General features: G+C 42.7%; 1 protein-coding gene across 1 annotated transcript in view; it reads left to right on the top strand.

Moving 5' to 3' along the window:
* LOC111873079 (ankyrin repeat domain-containing protein 50) overlaps window positions 1–22,768 on the top strand; it is a 214,267-nt gene that overhangs the window by 59,814 nt on the left and 131,685 nt on the right. Inside the window, exon 2 of the mRNA XM_023867472.2 lies at window positions 6,785–6,827. The gene's annotated coding sequence lies outside the window, so the exon portion shown is untranslated. The remainder of the gene's footprint in view (window positions 1–6,784; window positions 6,828–22,768) is intronic.

Here is a 22,768-nt window from a genome sequence, read left to right as displayed (position 1 = left end):
CTTTTCCATCATAGTCAAAGGTGTATGACCCATGTAGTTGAAACGGCATCGTAAAATAGCCGAAGAATAAATTAGTTATTATCAAGCCACATGGATTCATCTACTTGTTCTGCATTCTCTTGAATCACTAGCTCGTTTCTGGTATTCTGCATTTCAACAATGTTCTCTTAGGTTACAATCGATTCTAAGTCTCTTCTGCTTAGTAAGTCGTGCAGTTATGGCCTTCATTTCTATTATCACATAGGCAATTGAACATTGGAAATTTTCTTATTTTTCTTATTGCGTTCCTGATCCTCCTGCAGATCATGTAGGCGTGATTTATCAGATGCCTTCTGAAACCATTTTTAATTTATGTGAAGCAAAACTGGCGGTTATGTTCTTGTGCTGGAAATGTCACGGATTAGGCACTCTTAACCTGTTCTAATTCCAGATTAATTCCGAAACAACAAATCATTTATACTTAATTGTGCGGTAAGGGACCGGACAAAAAGGACATGCGATGGTCACTTGAGACAGGGCATCGCTCTCTGCAGTGTGTTAACGTCTGATTTGGTTCATGCAAATCCGTCACACTAGCAATACTATGAAAGGTTATCAGCTCCGTCCAGTGTGATTGATAAATGTTTTTTTTTCCTTTCTCCTTTTTAAACTTTCATCCTTGACATATTTTAAAATATTCATGCACATCGCTGTAGTGGTTAAAGGTTTGTATTCATGAGATTGTAATGATATTGTATGTATGTATTGATGTTGATGTTAACCAGTCACATTGTAACAGTAGTTTCCGCTTGTATTGATATGTCCTTCGGAAGATGGTCTCTCAGACCGAAACATGTCAAGAATGAAAGATTAAAAAGGAGAAAAAAACATCGATCAATCACACTGGACGGAGTTGATAATCTTTTATAATAGTGTTAACGTCTAGTTGGTGTAGTTTTACGTGGTGTGTGTATGTGTATGTTGCGGGGGTGTGCTCTCTTCAAATTTCTTGCTTTCGCATATTTATATGCTGACCATTCATGGTCGCCTCCCTTTCTACCCAACACCCAGTAACTCCTGCAATTGAAACAGTTCAGTAAGAAACTGCTGATATTGAAGATACTCTGCTATATTCCAGTCTGCTGGTCTCTCTGGTATCGTGACGTGTGCTGAAAATTAATGCGACGTTTTCTCTAAGTTTATACCACGTCACTTAAATCATTTGTAATGGTTTTTAGCTGTTCCTCGTATTTTCATTCCTCCATGGCCTTTAGTCCACAATCGAACTATACCGACCGAGCGACCGCCGCTTGTCGGCGAAGTTAGTGCCAACTTTTGAGGATAGAGGGTGTCGCGTGGTCAGCGCAACGGATTCCCATGGCTGTTAATCTCGGTTTTCTAGACCGGATCGTATTTTCATTAAGCGTGTGCATATCGCGACTCTTAGAGCTTAAGTCTACTGCTCTCTCTGTCAAATTGTATTCTACAGACGGCGTTCTCTCCCATGAAGCACTGCGTGCACCTCACCCAATCAATTAAAGGGGACTAAGTTCTCCTCACCCGCGTGATGAAGTCGAATAAGAACAGGGTAGGGGTCACGGGTCGTTACTCCTCGTACAGCAGTACTCCGCGCCAACACTGGGCCCTCATGTGCTTGCGTCAGTCATGACTTCTTCTCTTGTATTGTTTCGGTACTTGAACAATGACTGTGCTTCCACAACGTCTTCAAGGAACAGAAACGGAGGAGATGCAAAAGTCTGTTTTCGTTACAAGCTGGCTTTTATCTTATAAATAAAATAATGACCTTACGCATAGTCTCATAGTCATATGAAGTCATTGGGAAAATGAGATGGTGATGATTATAACAACAATAATTCTGTTCAGTTCACTTCAATTCTTATTTATTTACGCGCAGTCTCAACAGCCCAGAAACCAATTACAAAGTGAGCACGAGTAAAGAGAAAATAAAACAACAAAATGCATACAAAAATACAAGAAGTCAATTATATAATTCAGTAATAATAATAATAATAAATAAATGTTTGAGGACAGCCACGTTTTTGAGGACGATACACAGGTAGGCCCAAAAGTCGGTTAACTGCTTAGTAAAATGTACACTAAAATATGTTAGAAATATTTTTATTACGTAGTAAATTTACAAAAATTGTTCGAAATGAGATCTTCATGTTCATTGCACAACTGAGTGTTTTGATACCGTTCTGCAAATTGACTGGCAGGTTTAAATCTGAACGTTGTCGCTAATACGAGGGAATGTTGTCAGTTTATTGACTTTTGGGCAACTGTGTATGTTTTCAGAAGACACAGAATAGAACAGTACTGGAGAAAGTTACATAACTAAGAAGTCACGAATAATATGTATTTACTATTGCTAAATTTATGAACTGAAGAAGGATTGAATGGGCGATGCATGTAGCGCGTATGGGGCAAATGATACCCGAGACAATGGACAGTGTTCAATATCATTGCAATATAACTTTTATTAAATAGTCCACAACCTCAGTAGTGAAACCCTCCTCGGAGAAACGCGTTTGGAATTATTCATTCTGACGTGTCTTCTTAAACCAAAATGCTGGCAAACATTACTTCAGTTAGAATTTGCCAGAGACCTTTTAATGCACACTCTGCTCCAGATAACATTTCTGAACAGCGAATACAAATTGTACGTAGTTTAACTGGAAAGGACTTGTGACAAGAAGAATTGCTCTTGACAGCCAGACAAGCTATTCATATGTACGTAAGCTTACTCCTAAGATTTATTACCGTGCAATGCATCTAACACATGATTGTCCGTATAAATCAGTAGCCGAGAATTTTATTTCAGCCGCTGTTGTGCATGGTGTTATACCCATAACTTGAGTTGCCGTAAAAGAAAAACGGGTAGAGATGTGGGCTTGTGCATATTTTACAGATGCAACCGTTAGAAATTTGTAGATCTGCCTGATTTTAATTTTCGTTTACTGTAGACACAAATCTGTTATTCAGAATATTTGTACAAAATCAACATTACAGATATAACGGAGTATAGAAAATAATAGTAAATTCCACTGTAATCATCTTATGTAATATCCTAAATTACCCACCCATTTTATTTGTCCGTGGAACTACTGGTTCCTTAAACACTTTATTCTTGGGCTCTTCAAATCAGTATTTTTCCTTCATAGCATAGGGCCACGTTCTGACGAAGTGTTATAATGTGACATGACGCCTCAAAGCTGGAATAGTTCATTGCTAGGCAACGGCTCAGTAAACACATTCCCGCGGAAGCGAACGCACCCAACAGTAGAAGAGCGTTGTTTTCTGTGGTCCTCGCCTGCATTGCCACGCGACAGTGCGGTAAACACATCTCTGCAGCAGTGTATCAACACGCAACAATAGAGGAAGCGGTGTTTTCTGTGGGGGCCGCCCCGAGGCTATATAACGATGATCTCACGCAGCTAAAATAAGAATTGGGTTTAATTCCTGAGCTGGCACTTGCGGCAGAAAATTAAGGGAGTCTCCGGAGTTGTCAGTTGGCAGAATAATGGCAAGAAAAGAATTAGGCAGTGTAAAGAAGACTTTGTGTGTGATTTGAAGTGATAGTGAGACTGTTATGAATCCGTTGGCAGGATACGACTAGTGAAGACCGAGGACACTACTGTGTGTAACAGTGAACTGTAAAGTATGGAAATAGAGATAGCGATGTAATTGCCTGTAGTTATGATTGAGTGTATAAGGTGTCAATAAATCCAGTCATCCAATCCAAAACCCGTCTATAAGTCATGGACCCCAAATACGAGCACAAGACACTATTATTAAACAAACCCTTCTGAGTGCTGCTCTGCCTGTCAGCCACAAAATCCGTCCACAGAAGCTTCTAACGTGTTCTTACACGTGACTGTACCATATCCTACCTCATGAGCCGGGACATCTCAGTAAGTGTCTATGAATTCAAGTACCGGGGTTTGATTTTCGGCAGGGTCAGAATATTTTCATCACTACCGCTATGAGTTATCCAGCCCACCCAGCCTCCTATAGTCTACAATGAATATCAAGGGTACTTTATCCTGAGGTAAAACTGCAGGAGCGTGAAGATGACCAGTCAAATTCTCCTACTGCCGAGGTTCAAGTCCTACGGTTTGATGGCGTAGTGCTTAACACACGAACAGATCCACTCTCATCTATCTTACCTCTCCCAAACCCAGACTAGTTATCCCACTCGGTCCTGGAACATCTCAGCCTCTAAGCATGCCAATCAGGCATGAAGGATCAGATTCGAGCCCGCTCTGCTCAATATATTTCACTCAACAATCTCGCGGCCCTGTGTGGCAGTAGGATCATGGAAAATTTAATTCATGACCGCTACGGACTGCTGCATGCTGATTGTTTGTCTCAAAGAATCATATATCCCAAGAACCAGTTTGGCATATTGGCAAATTCTAGTTAAGTTGTCAATTGTAAGAATTGTGTACGGACGGCCGTGACAAGAGGACTGGAGTGCGGGAAGTTGAGGAATCTCCCTCAATAGAAGCCGTTGCCAAGCAACGGCTATGGAGATTGTAGTATATTGAGGACATTATTCTGTGTGTCAGTATCTGTTCACTCAGTTCCGAGTGGTGTATACAAGTGGTCAATAAATCCATTCGCCCATCCATACTCCGCCTATAATCACACACCCCCAAATTGTGACAAATCCAGCTACTTTCGGAAGAAATACTATCTGCATCCAGCGCGTGTCGCGCTCTGTTCACGCATCGTGTTATCATACTCTCACGCAGCAGCATTTTCAGAGAGACATTTTGTCGGCATGGATGAATGTGCAGCGAAATTCGAGGATAGACGTGTCTCTTTGAAGTGTGATATCTTTATCTGAAACAGAGTATTTGTATGTGAACTAAATTAACACGAAGGCCAGTGAGGTAATGTTAAATAGCCCGTCAAAGAACGATGGTGTACATAGTGCCTCTTTTAGTTTATGCGTACAAGTGGAGATTTATGCTGTATTTATTTATGAGTATGTTTTTATAAAGATCTGCAAGTTTTGTTTCAGATATGTTTTTTAAGTGACCAATAAGATAGAAAAGGTAAAGTTGTCCTTATGCTTAACTAATTAAGCACTACGCCATGAAGGCGAATTGGGCAGTGGACGTATAGAGCCACATCTTCTTGACCTCGGCACTAGCAGTCAGTTTCACGCTCCGGCTGCTTTATGACTGGGGAAACAGACCCCGGTACCCATTGGATAAGAGGCTGGGTGGGCCCCAGAGCCGGTCTGGGCGACATGGAGAAGAAAAAATTCGTGACCCTACCGGGATTTGAACTCCGACTTCTCGGTCGTCCAGCCCATAGTCAGTTGCTATACCGACTACGCTATCCCGGCTTGTTTTTAAATGATGAATATTTAATTAAATTGATGAATAATAAATTGCTTGACCAGTAGACTGTATAGCGACTGGCTACGTGCTGGATGATCGAGGGGTCGGAATTCGAGTCGCGGTAGGGTTAAGAATTTCCTTTTCTCCACGTCGTCCAGACTGGCTCTGAGGACCACCCAGCCTCCTATCCAATGGGTACCGGGGTCTGTTTCCCCAGTCATAAAGCGGCCGGGGCGTGAAGCTGACCACTCACCCCCAACTAGTGTCGAGTTCATGAAAATGTTCATCTATACACCCACTCCCCTATAGTGCTTAATTAGTTAAGTACAGGGACACTTTACTTTTCACCTTCGCTGTACTAACAGCATCTGTTGTTCTATGTCGAATGTCATGTGACGTTGATTTAGTTCGGTGAACATGAAATTCTTGTGGGTGGGATGACCTATTTCAAAGCTTTTTCTACATTTGTCTGGATGGTCTGAGAAAAACCACGAAGAAATGTCACCTCCCTAATACAAGTCAAAAGAGTTACTGCATGAGCCAACTTGCAGGTTCACAGTAGTTGATTCAGCACAGCTGTATCACATACAAAGAAAACAAACTCCGTGATTTCAGTCCGCAAGCGAACTATACCGACTGAGCGACCGCTGCTTGTCGGCAAAGTTAGTGCCAACTTCTGTAGTCTAGTGGTCAAAGGTTCCTGGCTACAGATCCAGAGGTCAGGGTTCGATTCCCGGCTCTGTCAGATTTTCTGAGAAATAGTGGGTCTGAAACGGGGTCTACTCAGCCTCATGAGTATAATTGAGGAGCTATTTGAAGGAAATAGCGGCTCCGGCCTAGAAAATCGAGATTAACGGCCGTGGGAATTCGTTGCGCTGACCACGCGACACCTTCTATCCGCTAAAGTTGGCACAGCTGCATCACATAGGCCCTGTATTTCATGAAATGTACAGTGTTCAACATATAATTCTTGTAACAATGAAAATAGGCCTGTATGTAACCTACATGAGCTTATATAGACGTCAGTTTTTATTGTTTTTATTTATTTTATTTTATTTACGACTTCAGCGGGATCGAATCCCGATGAGGTGAATTCGTGAGGGTAAAGGGCGGTCGGCGCTGAAGGCTGACAACCTTACCGCCATCTATGAGCCAATTGTCTAGAAAACGTGGGAACCTCAACATTTCACAACCCTATGGGCCTCCACGGCCTGTTACAGGGATACCTTTTCTTTGTTACTTTACATTTTATCCTTATATCTGCATGAAGTGGGCTGGTGGTGTGTTTCGATGCTGTTAAAGTGCGTGTTTCTTTCGCTGAGTTGTTTTGTCCCAGGAATCTCATGGAGGCACACTTCTTACGGCTTTTCTCGCCCGAACTTTATGCGTATTGATGCTTGGAGTTCAGTTATGTTTTTTTTTTCTGTTTACAGTGTCGGTCTGCGTTAGCTGCATTCCAGCCTCTGAGACTGATATGTAAGTAAGCCTGTCCACTTCTGTTCATTCCTGAGTCTTCATGTACGAAACAGCATGTGTTCACGATGCATGTAGATGCTGTTTTCAGAACGTTTCGGAAGATTGGGAAGTTACAAGATACAAACCTACCCGAAATCACATTTGCTATTCATACTATTATGCAAAACTGGTGGTTATGTATTTAATGACGATGTAGCAGCCGGAGATGCTGTTCATCGCAGGATCAGAAGGGGGAATGATTATAACATGAAGAGGAAAGGATTGGCAAGGAAGCTGGCGTGGAACGTTTCGAGGAACAGCCGTGATGTTCACGTGTAGAGACTGAAGAAAATGACAGGATAGTCTGGAGTCGAACCGAGTACTTCCTGAATAGAATTTGCCCTTTTGCCTCACCTGTCCATTTTACATAATTATAAAATTTTCTCAAAAACCTGCCCCTGATATTTGTATCTTAGATTACTTAACGACGTGTTATCACTGCATGTGCATTAGGCCTATGAGCCTTGATAGCTTAGTCGGACTGGATGGCCAGGATTCTATTCCCGACAGGGACAAGAGATTCTTCTCTATTTCTTAACTTCAGATCGGCTCTGGGGCCCATCGGATGTCATATTTTATGGGTGCCGGAAGCTCTTTACCCTGGAATAAAGCGGTAAGGGCGTGAAGCTGACCAATCACTTCCGTCCAGTGCTGAGGTCAAGAATGGTGGCTCTATACCGACATTACTCAACACGTCTTTATGACACTTTACATTCTTTACATTATATGTGGGGTACGCGATAGTGTAGTTGCTTGAGGCAATATTCTACAAGCCGGAAGATCGCGGGTTCAATTCCTTATGAGGTCATTGAATTTTTCTATTCGCAAACTCCTCCCAGCCGCATTACGACTCTTGAGGTCGACTGAGCCTCTAACAGAAATTAGTACCAGGACTCTTCCTGGTTGTAAAGGACGGCCGGACAACCTTACCGCCATATGTGAACGGATTGTCTAGAAAATGTGGGAGCCTCGACGTCTCGCAACCTAATGGGCTTCCACGTCCTGTTACACGGATAGCTTTACCTTTTTGCCTTTAGCTTGCCTTATATGTAATAGGTCACGTCGAGTGATGGTATGATGACGAAGTATCAGATGGAAGGATGTACGAAGAAGCGGCTGTGGCGTTTTGTAATGCAGGCCCAGCATATTCTGGGGAAGTCTGAGTGAAACCTCGAGACGTTAACTATCAGAATAGCTGGCCTATTGGCCGATATTCGATCCTGGTCCTTCCTAATAGGAAATTTTAATGCTAACCTGTACGCTGAAGCGTTGTTCAGAAACAAAACAAACTCTCTGGTTTTAGTCCGCAAGCGAACTATACCGACCGAGCGACCGCCGCTTGTCGGCGAAGTTAGTGCCAATTTTAGCGGATAGAGGGTGTTGCGTGGTCAGCGCAATGGATCCCCACGGATGTAAATCTCGGTTTTCTAGACCGGAGCCGCTATTTCCTTGAAATAGCGCCTCAATTATCCTCACGAGGCTGAGTGGACCCCGTTCTCAGAAAAATCTGGTAGCGCCGGGAATCGAACCCGGGACCTCTGGATCTATAGGCAGGAATTCTGACCACTTGACCACAGAGGCGGTCCTCGAAGCGTTGTTTATCTCTGTGAAAAGTAACTTTAACTTAAGTTTACGAATGTACGAGTAGTTCTTATATCAACAAACGACCGTTTCTCAACAGCATAAGTCAGTGTAGGTAGCTTCGAATGGGAGAATGGATCTGGAAGGATGTTGTAGGAACCGGTTGCTATTTGTTTAATGTACCACTCCTTTTTTTCTGGACGAATTGAGAGAAACCAGAAAAGTCTGTCACTTCGTGTCGATATTCAATCTGTTACTTCCTCAATACGAAGTAGAAGGCGTACCCATTATACCACGGCATTCCTTACGACATCGGCAATGAAGAAACTAATTGCCCTTCGGCCATCCTCTGAGCTTCTGGGTGCACAAGAACCATTCTTCTTCTGAGACCCTACAAACTCCCCAGAAGCAAAATGTCATTGGACGATGACCAGGAAAATGTGTTTCAATTTGTCACGTGTCAGTCTCTGCTCTCCAACGAAACAGACTCGTTAGATGCCAGTTAATTTTTCAAACCGTGTCAGTCTTAAATGGGACTTGCACATCTCATTCTGTAGAGGCCGGGTCAGTGCTTCCACATAGATTCTTTCCTACCAGCTAATATCAAGAGGGTACTTACTGGATCTCGACCAGGTTTTCGCTGTCTGACAAAAATCTATCACGGTTTTCCGAAGTCTACCCATGTGAATTTCGAGTCCCGGTGGGGGCAAGAATTTTCACTTTTCCATGTCGCACAGACTGGCTCTGGGCCCCACCCAACCTCCTATCCATTCGATATCGGGGGCTCTTTCACCGGGAGTAAAGCGGTCAGTCGTAATGTTGACTACCCACCAACTAATGCCGAGGTCAAGAAGACGTGGGTCTATACATCCACTCCCACATACGCCTTCATGGCGTAGTGCTTAATCAGTTAAGCACAGAGGAAACTTTACCTTTACCCTACCTGTGTGAATGCCAAGACCCTCAGAAGAGACCATGATCGCTTCTACAACGCCTCGCCTGCTGGCCGTTCTTCAGCGTCTTCCCGTGCCATTCGACTCTCTGCAACAGCACAAACAAATCACTTAGGATTGTCTGTAAGATGATGCTTCGTTCTTTCACTCATATTTTCGTGGTTTACTTAGCCACGCTCTCCGTATCTCTAACTTGTCCTGTGTAGTGATGATTCATGCATAATGAATTGGATATTATGTGGAAGGACGCGGCATAATGGAGGTACTATCCCAGCATTTGCGTGGAGTGACTCAGAAGATCTCCAGAAATTGTTAGTCAGAATGGTCGATGTTTCGGCCGGGATCCAAACCGAGAACCTCCCAATTACAAATTAGAGTCATTGTCGCTTGAGTGAACTTGCATATTTTTTTCTCTAGTTCTTCCATTTTTTCTATGTTCTTCGTCTCTTTCCTTTATGTTATTGTCTCTCTGTTTCCTTCTTTTTCCCCCAACACCATCCCAAACGTTTGTGGATATTTAAATTTCTTTATTAAAATCCGTCACAACACAATAAAACAACAAACAGTTGATGTTTAACAGTATTTGTGGATGTTGTATTCATGTAACGAAGTAGACTTACACGTACACAGAATAATGTTCTTCAGTATTTCATCGAACAACGAAATGCAGTTCTCTGCCTTTTCGGCACATAAGAAATTAGTGTGAGGCAGCAACGTACAACATAACAACATAACACGACACACCGCAACCGATTTACAATAACTACGGCATATAACTATGGAATTGGAACATAATGTTAGTGTTAGCCTTTTATAAGAAATTTATTTCTCGATGTTTTAAAAATCCCTCCCTGAAGATGACCTTGTAATACCAAATCAAGCCTGAGTTTTTAATAGACATAAATAGGAAATAAAGTAGATATTCTTAGGTGGTAATTTACATTTTATTCTAATAAAGAAAGTGTATATCGGGAAAAAAATAATTCTATCACAATATTCTGCCCCGTTTAAAGTACTGTATAACACTTATAATTTCGTATAATGGAGTGTACGGACTTTGTCAATCGTCTCATGCTCTGAAAGGGCATACAGTTTCGGGAGCGCAATCTGTTTCCGTCCACAGGTGAATGAGTGGGAGGCACCTTCTCAGCAGGGGGCATTGGAAGGAGCTAATACAAATCATTGGTCCAGTCATATTTTCAGGACGTAAACAATGGACGAAGTCCAGAAACTCTGTTATACTGAACATACCACCGCCAGTGTCCTTTAGAGCTGAAGTATTTATTATGTTGGTTAGGCACGCGGTAGCATAGTTGGTTGAGGCAGTACGCTACAAGATGAAAGGTCGAGGGTTCCAGGTCCGATGAGGTTGATTTTTTTTTTTTAATTTAACTAATCCTTCCAGCCGTACTATGGCCCAGAAATGAGTACCAGGAATCTTCCTGGGGGCTAAAGGGCGGCTGACGGGTAAGGCTGAGCCGATTGTATAGAGAAAATGTGGGAGACTTGACGCCTCACAACCCTTTGGGCCTTCATGGCCTGTTACAGGGACAGCTTTAGGTTTGTCAGCGATAGATACTGCTATCTGGTAGCCAAATTCATTGTTAAGACTGATAAACGCACCAAAATCTCAAAGAATGCATTGTTGTAATTTTGCCGGACCGTCATGTTGGATATGCATGTAGCCCGTTCAGTATTATATCGCATGCGCATTGCTGCGTGCACATTGGTATTCATAAGGCACGTCATTTGCCTGCATCATTTCACTTCCTCTGCAACACTTCTGTCAAGTACCTAGCCTTGTTAGCGAGCCGTGCTGTGTGAAGCATTTCCGAAGGCTTGGCGTGCCGAATTTCATACAAAGATTCTAATTAGTGATAATATGTAACATTTTTTGCAGATTGTCACTCCCTCTGTAGGACTTACATAGACTACACGACCTTCGTTGCGAAGCGAGATGCACTATTAATTCTTCTTGGTAGTCTGAAACACCTCCAAATACTGGGGTTTGGGGGAATTCACAACGAAAATTTATAAAGAATCGAACTTCGATTCACGAAATTTAAAAATTTTTAAATTTAAAATTTTAACTTTTAACATTTAGAATAATATTTTAACTTGTGTTCTATAAGAAGAGCTTGATATATCATTGAGCGTAAGCCTGAATAAGATACAGGGTCGAATAAGTGGGAAAAACGAATGTGACTGCGTGTAATTATACAGTTGTTCGTACACCTGAGGATGACCTCTTGAGGTCGAAACATGTAGTGTGATAATAATAAAAACGTGTTGTGTAGTCGGTAAAATTGACTCTAATATTGATTAAATACACAACAGGATGCAAGAAACAATTGAAGAATGAGCCAGTTGGCTCACATTTTCGCATGTAACACCTTTTGAAAATATCAATATTTGTCTTAGCGAAAAGATGTTTCGAACAAATATACGAGACATTTTCCTCAAATGGGTTGGTTAAATACAGAAAGCGCTCTCGCAAAAATTGTTACGCCGTGCGTGTATTTTCTTGCGCTTTGTATTTGAGGTTCCCAAAGCGGTGACATGAAGAGTACAGTCTGATAGAAGTTCATTGGCCTTACGGGGGAGTGTACTGCCTCCAGCTTCCTTCTGTTGTTCAGTTGTATGTGCGTCGCCTTTCAGTAGCCCAAGACTTCGATTCAGGAGGAGAGGAAATAAATTATACAGGAAATTGTGTTTCAGTTGGTGAAGAAGATAAAATCAAGTTTTCCCTGTGCTTAATTAAGAACCATGCCATGAAGATGTGTGGGGAGTGGAGATATAGATTTGTCATTCTTGATTTTGGCACTAGATGGAGGTGAGTGGTGAGCTTCATGCCCCGGCCGCTTTACCCCCGGGGAAGAAGCTCCTTCAGTACCCACAGGATAGGAGATTGGGCGCGCCCGGGAGCCTATCTGAACGCTGTGGAGCAGAGTGGTGTAAGAGTTAATTTTGCTGCTGAGTGGATTGCTCTGGCCAGTGGCACTGTATAAAGTGGCGCCTTGACGTGAGAGAAACATCCGCTTGGCGCTTTGTCTGTCCCGACCAAGCTTTAACGATGCTTCAGGTTGGGATTGCATCTTAAGTGTACGCGACCGAACCATTTACCTGAAAGCCCCAATTACACGTGAGTTCGTATAATTGAGACAGGCACCCCCATTTTCCTTTGTGGGCCAACCTCTGATGGCAATATGGATCGATAAACCTTTCATGTTATTGGGGAAATAGCTCGACTTTACGTGCTCTTTGTGACGGAACGGCCGACTCTGGTTTCCTGCCACGGCATGTTAGCCCGAAAACACATCTGACCTTTGCTTTTGATCATACCACGGCTATTCTGGGGCTTCCAGTTCCGGAACACTCGTACTTATCCAAAATAAGGTTTCCTCTGTGTTTCCTTCTCACATGTCGTACCAGTAAAATATTCTGCAGTTAAATCATAATTTGTCAGATAGTCTCATAACTGCAAGAACTGGATATTGGCTGCACGACCGAGGGTCGGAGTTCGAGTCCTGATAGGGTCAAGAATTTTCTCTTCTCCGCGGTGTCCAGACCGACTCTGGGGCCAACCCGTCCTCCTATCCAATTGGTACCTGGGGCCCTTTCCCCGGGAGTAAAATGTCCGGGGCGTGAAACTGACCAATAGCTTCCAACTAGTGCCAAGGTCAAGAAAACATGGATCTATACATACATTGTAGTGATTTATTAGTTAAGCACAGAGATAACTTTACTTTTACTGCAAGCAAGGAGCCGGGATGGCTCAGTCGGTATAGCGACTACTCTACGGTCTGGTCAACCGAGGAATCGGGGCTTTATTCCCGTCGCGGGTAAATTGTATTTTTTTTTCCACTGCGTTCACGTCAGCCGTGGGGCCCATTCAGCCTCAACCGAGGAATCATGATTCGATTCCCGACAGAGACAAGAGATTTTCATGTTTCCACAGCATGCAGGCTTGCCTTGGGGCTCGCTCATCCTCCTCTGCCTCCTACCCTCCTGTGAGCTGGGTTCGTGGCTAAGATGCGAAACATGAACGAAGGGTACGTACCGTACTGTTAATGGAGAAACCTTGGCAAACCGTCACTTGGAAGACAGAGGAGAGGGAGAGATGACATTAAGATGGGCGGTGTGCAAGTGGGTCGGGCTCGAACTATTGTCCAGGGAGAGGTTTTGCATCAGCTGCGTTGAGCCTTGCGTTCTGCTACCAGAAAGTTAGTCACACTTGTGTAACAGCCTCTCAAAACCAGTTTGTTTCCAGCACCGAATTGCGTATTGTGTAAGATGTAATGCCGAACGTAGTCATCAGCGTGACGCGTTGGTGCCATGGACGTTTCTTATGTTCATTTTGCAGTATAGAAACATAACTAAATTTAATTGTATGTTTCAATAATAAGCCTGTATAAGTTATTACTATGAAATTTGTCTACAAGTCTACCTAGATGAACTATAACCTGTTGTATCGGAAATTCATATAGCCTCTTGAATATAACGAATAACTCATTATTTTTGATAAACGAAAACTGTGTAACGCGTAAATTGAAAGAAATTGATATGGAGATTAGTTTCCCTGAATAGGCACATATTGCTTCCTGTTCATAAAGTTCTGTTTCTTTCTCTACTTATTAAAAGTATCTGAGAATAATACCTTTCAGAAACATAACAGTCGCCCTTCTGTTGACCGAATTTATAGAGTACTTTAATGGACTGTTGACAGAAAGAGAGAGAGAGAGAGACAAAGAGAAAGTAATGAAGGACTATCCTGAACAGTGTAGTTAGTTGTTATAAAGTAAAAATAAAAAAAATGTAAAGGTATCCCTGTGACAGGCCGCGGAGGCCCATAGGGTTGTAAGATGTTGAGGTTGCCACATTTTGTAGACAGTCGGATCATAGATGGCGGTAAAGTTGTCAGTCTCCGCGCCGTCCACCATTTACCCCCAAGAATAATCCTGGTACTCATTTCTGTTAGAAGCTGAGTCGACTCCAGGGCTGGAAGGATTAGGTAATTAAAAAGAATCCAATGACCTCATCGGGATCTGATCCCGCGACCTTCCGGCTTGTAGCATAGTGCCTCAACCAACAACGCTACCGCGTTCCCTCGTTGATATCAAGTAGGTAACATAAAGTTTTCCCTGAGCTTAAATAATTCAGCACTACCGCATGAAGACGTATGGGTAGTGGATGTATAGATCCACATTTTCTTGACCTCGGCACTAGTTGGAGGTCAGTAGTCAGTTTCACGTGCCGGCCGCTTTAACCCGAGGAAAGAGCCCGCGGTACCCATTGTATAGGACGTTGGGTGGAACCCAGAGCCAGATTGGACGACATGGAGAAGTGAAAATTTTTGCCTCACCGGGACTCGAACTCCGACTCCACCGTCCTCCAGCCCGTAGCAAGTCGCAATACCGGCTCCGGATATCAAGTAGGTATAGTGTACAATTGGCGTTGGCAGGACGATTATGCGTAGTGAATTGGATAATATTGGGGAACAAAGGGTCATGCCCAGTGCTAAGGCAGATTTGCCTGGGGAGGCGTAAATCCACTGTATAGGCTCGCTGCGTTATACAAGCCTAGTTTCTAACCTTGGATCTCCTGAATACGAAGCGTTGGTGCCACCACAGTACTACTTTCATCAGATCGGTACATCTTTCCTTCCTTTCTATTTATTTGTTTTGTTGTGCTCTTCTTCTCTCCATATCGTTTGGTTGTTTCACTCTTCATTAGTATGTTTTTTCTTAGTTTTCTCTCTTTTAAATATTTTTTACTACGGTTTAATATGTTAAGTGCTTCTGGGATCATTGCTTCTTCTGCATTATCCTGCATTGCATTTGCCAAAGGATTAAAGTAGGAGCTTAATCCGATTTCACTCAGACAGTTCGGAAATGTTTCAGAGCGCAGATAGACGAAGATGCACGAACAGAGGTGGAAGATTTCGAGCAGACGAATTCGTAAATCATTGTAATTTCCCCGAGTAATTCAAGGGCGTGGCAAACACCACGCGAACACCAGTGCCCCTTTTTGAACACGCAACACCTGTTAATATTATTGCATATTTATGACCAATTAAATGTTAGTATTGCATATTTATGGCCAGTTTGATGCTAGTTATGATTGAAACCGCAAATTCCACTTTTACTGTCCACTTGATCAGCGTTAGGGGCACGCGGTAACGTAGTTGGTTGAGGACTATGTTACAAGCCCAAAGGTCATGGGTTCGATTCCCGATCAAGTCATTGTATTTTTCACTTGACTTAATCCTTTCAGCAGCGCTGTGGCCCTGGAGTCGACTCAACGTCTGACAGAAATGAGTACCAGGAATCTTCCTGGGGGTAAATGGCTGCTGGCTCTTAAGGTTGAGAACCTCACCACCATCTGTGAGCCGATTGTCTAAAAAAGTTGGAGCCTCGACGCGTCACAACCCTGTGGGCCTTCACGGGCTGATGTTGACCATTATTATTTTCGCTAGATCGGAGCCCTTCAGGTTTGCATTACAAGTTGACTGAATGTAGCTGAGGTATCGAGAATACAGATCAGCCTCGTTTAAGCCTAGTATTCATTTGTCTCGCTTAACGTTATAGGGCGCATTCAAATGAAATCGGCTCAAAACATACGTATAATACAGGGAGTATGCATAAGCTGGTTTCATTAGAGGATACAGGTAAAATAGGAAGGTATAGTCCCCTTGCTTAACTGGCTAATTACGACGCCATGAAGATGTATGGCGGAGTGGAGTTAGAGCTTCATATTTTCTTATTCTCGGCACTGGAAGAAAGTGAATGATAGCTTCACACTCCGTCCGCCTTACCCCCATAGTAAGAGCTTCGGATACTAAATTAATACACAAATAAGAAGAATGCCGTCTTCTGAAATTTGGCGCCGTGTAGATCTTGTGTGAAGCGACATTTCGGAGAAACGTATCGGCTCCATCTTCAGGGAAAATCCACATTCCAGAAGACGGAATTCTTCATAGTCACCGCTGTGAAAACCTCAAATCTTAATACACAAATGAATTTACCCCCCCCCACCCCCGAGTCAGCGGAAGATGCAGTTCTGCACACTGTTGCAGGACCCTGGCTGGCTGTAGGATGACAGCAAGGACCTAAATAACTTTATAGCCTCTCAGCACATACACCAACGTATAAAATGTTTCTGTACCGCCAAGAAAAGTGTCGCAAAGTGTTTTGCTGGCTGCAGGTTCGTTTTCTGAAGTCACTGTGCGGGGCAGCTATACTTTAAGTAGTGCTAGAGAATGCATCGACCACACATGGGGGATCACGACCCACAGTTTGAGAAGCCATGGATTAACCAACTACTGGGGAAAGTATATGGGCCCAGGAACTCAAGAGAGATTAAATCCATTAAAAGTTTCGGAACCAATTACATAACCAAGGAGTGCGTGGTTTGAACAGGTTATCTATGTGTGTGTGGGGTTGAGAAGTTTTCGCTTTGGTTTGGTTTTTGTTGAGGGTGCTCTTGAAAAGTGGCTGTTAAGAGAAAGAACGTGGGCGGGTACTGTTAAGGCGTGTGATATAGAAGTAGGTCTCAGGGATGGAAGGTAGATGAAAGAGTTTCATCCGCCTGGGAACGATCCCTGGTTTCGCAGGCTATTGGCGATGTTAAACCTTCAGCTTGTACTGTCAGATAGAGGGAAGGGGAGGGTCAGTCTGTTAGATGATTACGTAGTTTGAAATTTGACATATTTGATTGTTTATGTAGTTAGCTGTATAGTTTGCTAGCTAACCAGGTGGCTTGCGGTCTACATAGCTAGCTGACTGGCTGGAAGTTAGGTAGCCATCTTATTAACTCGTTAGCCAGCTGGTTATCAACATAGTTAAGAGGTTAAACAGAAGCTGTGTTAAGTAGCTGGCGATCTAGGTACTTAGCAAGCTTGTTATCTAGTCATGTAATATAGATAGGCAGTTATTATAGTTAATAACTTATTTGCTTGGCATGTAATGTCTTCGCTCGCTTGGAAACCGGGATCGTGGGTTCGAATCCCACTCAGGGCATGGATGTTTAGCTTGTGTGTGTGCGTTTTTCTGTGTTTGTGTATAGGTAGAGGCCTTGCGACAAGTTGATCACCCGCCCAAGGAGTCCTACCGAACGTGTAAGATCTAGAAAAACCGAAGTGAACGGAGAAGTTCATGGAGGTAGGCCTAGGCCCACTGGGGCTGTAGTGCCAAGAGGGGGAAAAAACAAATAGCCGAATTAGACCAATAATTAGTAATACACAAGCACCATAATACAAATTAGCCAAAATTACACATAAAATTAAAGATCTATCACCAAACAAGAAGGTCTGAGAAGAACTAATCGCCTACTTTTCTTTGATACGACACGGACCGCATAGAAAACTAGGCGTCCAACAATTCTTCTACTGTAGCTTATGTATCGGTTGCCAGCGTAACGTTTTAATCTAGCCCTTGTCTAGCAACGATACACATCCAGACACAGACTTGTCTGTGTTTCATGAAGATTATTTCAGGCATTGAAAAGTTTGTTGGGAAGGGGGGATTCATACACACATAAGCCTATTTTTTTTCAAAGAAGGTGAATCGACTGAAAATAAAATCAACAGAACTAGCACACGTTATGAATCAACTAAGACGCCGTCCTGAACATAAATGTCTTACACTGGAAATAAAAGACCTGTGTGTAAATATCCCAGCAGAATAGCACTCCGGGAACTGAAGCTTTCATGGTGGCGGAAGTCTCGAGCTGTCAGCCTTGTCAGTTGGTTAATTATTACCCCATCATCAGACCGTGATGATGGGGGCAGAGATGGTCCGTGAAACAACTGACATGGCTGATAACCCCCGAAGATTTTATTATCTGTTTAGTACTCTTACTGAGTTCATTATTACTTGGATAGTTCCTGACTAGCCGGCTAGCTGTCTAGTTTCGTAGTTATGTAGCAAGCCAGCTAGTTAGCAATCTGCTTAGGTGTAGTTACGTTATTAATACTGAAGATGCGCCTTGGGTGCAGAATTACTTCAAGTGGCATTGCGTATGCCACGCGCCGTGCTATTGGTGCCACACTTCCTGTTTGGACTTCCCTCTGTGGTAACAAAGAAATGGTTGTTCTAACAAGATGTGCAGTTTTTGTTCCTTCTGACATCACATTCTGGGCACTGTACGATAAAGGAACTGGCTTAAATTCGGAAGATATCCAGTTCCATTTTTGGCCCGGAGGTGGGTTATTGTCTGTCAGGTTTGTCATGGTTTATATTAGTTATTTCCCGGTGAATGAGGCTTCAAATATTCAAAGGCTTCTACTTCTCCTGGCCTTTCTTGTTGTCAGTGTAACGGTCCTCTCCATGGCCACAGCCCTATCCAATCATATCCTCAGTTCGTTCTTAATAATCACTCGGTCATGTGCCGGTATTTGACAAGGTGTGGCACCAGGGACTCTGTTACAAACTAAAGTCAAATCTGCCCCATAATATGTTCTCCATCTTAAAATCTTACCTTACGCAAAGATATTTCTTCGTCAAACATGAAGATTTCTACACTGAAATCTACCCTATACTAGCTGGGGTACCTCAAGGCAGCGTACTAGGCCCGCTACTATACCTCCTTTACACTGCAGACCTACCTACTACCGAAATGACCATGACTGCAACATATGCTGATGACACCGCTGTTTTAGCAACCCATACGGATCCTGCTACGGCATCTAGATGTCTTCAAGAAAACCTACATGACATGCAAAAATGGCTAAGAAAGTGGAAGATCAAAGTCAATGAGAGCAAATCGGTCCAGGTAACATTTACTATGAAAAAAGGACAATGCCCGCCAGTTACACTAAATGACTCACAACTACCACAAGCAGATGAAGCCAAGTATCTTGGCATACATTTAGATCGCCGGCTAACATGGCGGAAACATATCTTCAGCAAAAGAAAACAATTGGGCCTGAAAATTCGGCAATTGTACTGGATAATCGGACGAAGATCACAACTATCTCTTAATAGCAAACTCTTACTCTACAAGGCAATACTCAAACCTATATGGACGTATGGAATATCACTGTGGGGAACAGCCAGCAATTCAAACCTGGAAATACTACAACGATTTCAGAACAAGATTCTCAGAGAAATAGTTGATGCGCCCTGGTATGTGCCCAATACAGTGTTACATAAGGACTTAAGTGTATCTACAGTGCGAGAAGAAATTAAAAAGTGTAGTGCTAAGTACAGTCGGAGACTACAAGTACATCCAAACGAACTCGCAGCCTCACTACTAATCCACGAAGATGAAGTTAGGAGATTAAAAAGATTCAAGCCGTCAGACCTATCTGATAGATTTAGCTAGTTTAAGTGTATACATGCCACAAATCTTAAGGCATCTACTGGGATAGCCTTATTAACACTGTTAATGACGTAGTTACCTCAGTCACCAAAAGTGCTCATTGTCCTTAATTGGACAGATTGTATGAATCTATCTCAAAAAAAAAATGTGCCGGTGTAGGGCTGTGAGATTTATAAGGCGTCATAAATATTGTGATGAACATTGTCATGACCTAATTTCGCTGGACAGATCTGATATCTACGTTTATTCTGCTGGGTCTTAGAATGGTTCTGGATTCGATTCCAACCCGTATGCCCCTCCTAAGTGAGGTCTTTTGAGGGTTGTCCTTCGAGGAAGGCGCTGTAATATAGTTCCTTAAAATAGGTCACCACGTCTTACTTCCACAGTCTTGGGATTCGATGCCGTAGAACTGTTCAGTCGAGAAAGCGGCGTTATATAAAGTAGGACACGACGGAGAACAGTTTCACAGAACAATGAATCACATACGAAGTTGATACATCGTCGTTAAATAGCCTGCACTCAAGTTTAAGAATTTTAGTAGAGGTTCGTGCAGCGAATCTCAAGACTGACTGCCAAGTCTGACGTAACATACTGTAAAATTTATTTTAAATTTTGAAAACTAATTATTTCTGCATACTTACATCCTGAATAAGCGAAGTGTTATTTTGTTTTATTGCTAGTGGGGTGGGACTAAGTCCCTTGTACTGAGGCCACTTCTGGCCTATTGTACCAGCCCCAGATGATAGGTGAGGGTGATTGTGGAGCAATTGGTGGAATGAAGATTGGCAGGGGAAACCGAAGTACTCGGAGAAAACCTGCCCCAGCGCCACTTTGTCCACCACAAATGTCACTTGACCAGACCTGGGATCGAACCCGGGCCGCCGCGGTGGGAAGCCAGCGACTAACCTCTTGAGCTATGGCGTGGCCTATAAGCGAAGTAAGTAATAGTTTTTAAGGTTCAGGTACTGAGTCTCGATGTATTCGAAATTCCTCATCAGAATATATTTCAAAACGCATGCAGCCAGAGGAAGCCTGTGCGCGGAGCGCGAACATCGAGTTATTTTCCCGCTTTTGAAATGTGTTGATTGATTGTTATGTTACTCAGCGACGTAGTTCCAATATTATTATTTCATGTTCCGCTGAACAAGATATGAATGTGAACACGAATGGTAAACAGAGCTTTGGAAAAAGGAGAAGGTGGCCATGGTCTCTTTTTAAAGGCTGGACAGACTGGCGAATTATGATAAATGGCAATCAAGACTGTAACACATTTGAGAGTAAAACCAAGTACTCCTCAGCACACGTTTTTATCACCAAGGTAATCTGCATGGTGCTTTCGAAATACGATTTTTCTTACATTTATACGGAATTAAAGTAGTATCACGTAAGTGCCCTTCAAACCCACAATGTCTTGAGTGGAAAGATCAAATGTCATTCCTTCCATATTGACGATTCCTCCAAAACTGCTGGCATGAACAGAATTGTATACTTTTGAAGAAAGCAGTCTTCTGAAATTTGGCACCGTGTATATGTGGTGTTAACCGACGTTTCGGAGGAACGTATCGCCTCCATCTTCAGGGTAGAAGGAAAAATATAAGAAATCCGCAAGCGAAGAGACCGTGAGAACCGGTAAAAGCAGACACCGGTCTGCTATACTTTCCTCCGAAACGTCGGTTAACACCACATATACACGGTGCCAAATCCCAGAAAACTGCTTTCTTCATAGTCACCGCCGTGAAAGCCTCAAATCTTACATTGTATACTTTTGTTGGTGTTTAGAATTTGCCCTATTAACAAGAGCATGACAACTGCAGTCTTAAAAGTCAGTGTACGAGTAATTAATTGTTGTAACAATTAGACCTTATGTGGCGTAAGCAGTAGCACAGCAAGTGGCGTAACGATGACGTCACGCGGAGTCAGAGTGATGTCATCGTGTAGGCGCTACGGAACTACGGAAGGCGGGCTGAGAGGCAGTTTCATGGCCTGGGAATATCATCAGCAGAGCCCGGATTTTGATGACATGTCATCTTTTTTTCCCTTGTAGCCTATGCGATGCTCTTAAATATATAAAACTCGGATATGAGCTGCTGGTTACAGAAATGTAAATTTTATAGGTAATTTTTTGTCATTTTTGACATTTTTAGGTTTAAGGTCATTTTTTTTTTATTTTTGGGGTAATTTTTTGGTATTTTTTTTGGACTTTTAAGGGTATGTCTTGTCATTTTTGGCCATTTTAGGGAAATTTTCTAAGTCATGACGACTCCATAGTTCGTCTCTCTCTTTCTCTGTTTCTGATCAATTTTTTCTTTCTTCTTTTACTCTGTCCGCCAGTCACTTTTCCCTCTCTTCTTTCTCTCTATCGGCAACTCTCTTCTGTATTCCTTTCTTCTACGAGATTTATCTGTTTTCTAATTTTAATTATTTCGTCTCCTCCTTTATTTTCTTCCTGCTTCGTTTATTTATTTCTCCCCTTTATTCTAGGGCTCGGAATTAACATCCGGAACTCCGTTATGCAGCTGCTTGTTACCTAGCTATGTCTACCCCCTTTTGCCTCGGCCCCTAATTGAATCAGGGAGTAGTAATGAAGGAACTAATTCTGAATCTCGGCGTGAGCACCATGCCGTAGGAAACTTCTTGTCTTGGCACTTTTAATTTCCTGCCTTCGTTATATATGAGCGTGAAACATGGTTTCTAACTGTAGAAGTCATAGATCGAAAGTGTTTCAAAACAACGTGCTGATTGAGGACATCTGGACCTGCGAAGAAACAGCATATTAAATAGAATGTAGTAAAAATGAGCTTCGCCTGAGAGAATGCTGCAGTGATTTAAGACAGGACATAACAACACGTACTGGGGAAATAAGAAATGAATTCAAAATGTTAGCCGCAAAATCTACATTTAAATGAATGGATAATACGAGTATAAAAATTGACTTTAAGGGAAATTAGTGTAGCAACCGTTAAGAATTCGAGGGAAAGTCTCATTATTTGTTATGTTAACCTTTCGTAATATTAACTTTCCTGTTTTCTCCAATATTCCCCCCCCCCC

The sequence above is a fragment of the Cryptotermes secundus genome, unplaced genomic scaffold, assembly GCF_002891405.2.
Source record: "Cryptotermes secundus unplaced genomic scaffold, Csec_1.0 scaffold120, whole genome shotgun sequence".
NCBI lineage: Eukaryota > Metazoa > Arthropoda > Insecta > Blattodea > Kalotermitidae > Cryptotermes > Cryptotermes secundus.
The sequence above is the reverse complement of the archived record's forward strand: the minus strand, read 5'-3'. Positions and strand labels throughout refer to the sequence as shown.